The sequence below is a fragment of the Nannospalax galili genome, unplaced genomic scaffold (genome assembly GCF_000622305.1).
Source record: "Nannospalax galili isolate Female #2095 unplaced genomic scaffold, S.galili_v1.0 scaffold1764, whole genome shotgun sequence".
Lineage (NCBI taxonomy): Eukaryota > Metazoa > Chordata > Mammalia > Rodentia > Spalacidae > Nannospalax > Nannospalax galili.
The window spans coordinates 334145-337379 of record NW_008351897.1 but is presented as its reverse complement, the minus strand read 5'-3'; positions in this window follow the sequence as shown (position 1 = coordinate 337379).

The window sequence follows — 3235 nt, the reverse complement described above, 5'->3', positions numbered from 1 at the left end:
GGTTTTTTAAAGATTCATTTTTTTATTTTTATTTAATTTTATTGGACTTAGAGGATATATTTAATTATTTTAAAATATATTTTATTGAGGTTTTATACATTTCATATAACAGTTCTTAATCAAATTAAGGCCTCCTCCCCCATCCACACTCCCACAACCCCCAACCAGACTTCATGTATTCTGGTACACATGGTAAATTCCATTCGGTCCAATATTTTACCCACGTATCATTGAGTTCAAGTTCATTCACTGGAGTCTATTCAGCCCATCTAGAGGTCTTAAGGCAGGCCTACTCTCCCTCACCCAGCAGCAATCAGTCCCCAACAGCTCTCAGGTGGAGATGGTCCACCACCCGTTTCCCTTGTGCCCCTCTGGGTCTTTGTCTGACTGAGTTGGCATAGGTCTTGTGTTTGATGCCATCATTGCCACAAGCTCACATGAGAAAGCTTCCAGGGGCCTGAAAGCCTCTGTTTCTCTATGTTCATGGACCAAACACTGCTTTTTACAATCTCCCCCCACCTTCTGCAATGGTCCCTGAGCCACGGGTAGGTGAGGTTTAATATAGGAGTTCTATCCAGGCACACACTCTGAAGTCTCTTATTCTCTAAAACTTAGCCAGTTGTGACCTTCTGTGGTCATCACACTCTGTTGTATAAGGAAGCTTCGCTGGTGAGAGTCAAGGGAGGCACTGGTCTTCTCTCCACTCCTGGTTCTTCTATGTTCCATGAGCCTTAGGTGCAGAGGCTTCCTTTAGATATGTTACCTAGGAGTGGGCATCTTTAAGGCATACATTCTCTGTGTATGACCAGTTGTGGATCTCTCAGTAGCCTCCAGCTGTTACAAAAAGAAGGTTCTTTGCTAAGTCTTGTAATGTATGCTTGTCTGTAAATATAAGGATCCATATTTAGGGTATGGTAATAAATTTCACTTATCTAGAGATGTGACAGAGATATGATTTTCTCTAGGATCCGTGAACTCTCCAGCCATGTGTATTTGGCTATAATTACAGTGCCACCCATGGGTTCACTCCCATTGATAGGACTTTTAGTCCAACTAGATATCTGCTGATTACAGCCCTTCTCCTCCAAGATGACAGTGCCACTACGGCACCAACAGAGGTAGTTTGCTGTGTCAGTCCTTACGGCCATTCAGCTTTAGGACTGGGTCAGACCACTGATTGACTTTCTCCCTTAGCAGCTTGTATAGTGTCCTCTAGAATTATGAGAGCTAGTCTTCAGGGAAAAGGTTTCCAGGTCAGTTCCTGATGTATCGGTTCAAGTCTTGTGTGTGAATTATGGCCTGTTTGGCAGTAGGGCCTTACCTTTGAGTTCTGGGAGATGTTTTGCCTGCAGGTACTTAAGTGCACCATGTCATACATGTGCTTGCTGAGAACAGAAGAAGGCAACAGATCCCTTCAAGATGGACTTACAGAGTGTTGTAAGCTGCCTTCCATGTCTGCTCCTGGGGCCACCCGAGGCCTCTGGAGAGCAATACAGGCTCTGGAACTTAGTCATCTCCGCAATCCCCAAGTTTGAGTCTTTGCTGTCACCATCTACACGACGTATGCAGCTGACGCATTCACATTGCATCACCATTTGACTGTCATATACTTGGCCTCTGTGCGTAGGATCTGAAGGGTTCATTCTTCACAGGAATAGTGCCAAGGGGCTTTGCATATGTCTAGACACATGCATCTACCTGAGGACTTAGCACCTTCAGACAGTCTCAGTAGCAATGGCTTATATTCTCATTTGGTATGAACTCATTTCATTATTTCTAAAGTATATGCTTTTGGGTGCTAATTGGATATCACTAAATGAATGTGGTAATGCTATAGGTCATGAAATCTCTATGTTGCCCATGACATGTTTATGCACAATGAGAATGCCACTCTAAACAAAGAAAACGAGACAAGCAGAAGTAGAAAATAGGAATTATCATCACACCATCCCATGTCAAATTCAAACAGCACACCATTGACATAAGAAACAGAGGCGGAGACTATGGAACAGCGTACAGAAACCGAAAATAACTTTAAAAGTTTAGAAACAAGTGGGCGCACATGCACACTTTGTGTGTGTGTGCGTGTGTGTGCGTGTGTGTGTGTGTGTTTGAAGACTGAATAACAGACCTTGTACATGCCAGAAAACCTCTCTATCACTGAGCCACAACTCCAGTCTGAATTGATGGAATGGATAAATAAAAAATACATCTTTCAGAAAGAGAGAAAAAATTGTGAGGTATATCCCTGACAAGTAGTTAATAACACAAATTTATAAGGAACTAAGGTGGCCCAGTTAAAAAATGGTCAGTTTACCTAGGAACTGAGAAGCAAGTCCTGGAAAGAGTTAGAGATGGCAAACACAGGCATGAACTCTTCAATATCACGAACTACCAAGAAAGCATTTAGCAATACACAGTGACACATATCTTCATCCTAGACAGAATGACAATTGTTGTAAAACCAAGCACACACAAACTCACAGAGACATGCAAATCTCTCTCTTTTCTCTTTCTCTCTCTTTCTACCATACACACACATACACATACTCACACACACACACACACACACACACACACACACACACACCAGTGAAAACACACACAATTAGCAAATATTTGTAAGACTGCATAATAAATGGAACTCTTACAGTTTGTCAAGGTAATGAGAATTAATGCTACAACTATGGAAAAAGAGTTTGAAAATTCCCCAGAAAATTAAAAATATAACTGCCATTGAATCAAATAACCTCACTACTGAGTATCTAACTAAAGGAAATGAAATCAGCCTTTAGATGAGACTTCTGTCCTCTGTGGGCACCACAGCACTGCTTACCAGATAGAAATGACATCATCCTAAGTGTCTACCAACAGACAAGTGGAGCATGTACTAGACAGCAGGAGGGAATACAATTCAGAAGGCAAGTCAGCACATGATGTCACTCGTGTGTAGACTAGGTTATGCTCAGGGAAAATGGGAGCACGTGAGCACTTACCAGAGCCGAGGGCAAATAGAGGGAACTGGGTGAGGTCGTGATGGAGCCAACAACGTGCTCAGTTTGACAGGAGATGAATTCCGGTGTTCTCTGGCCTGCAGCATGAACACAGTTAAAACACTGCCCCATGCATTTTGAACATTTTCATCCTAATGAAATGATAACACTTTAAGTTGATAGACATGCTAATTGTCTTAATTTAATTATTATCTAATGTATTCATGAAGCAAGTTGTCACA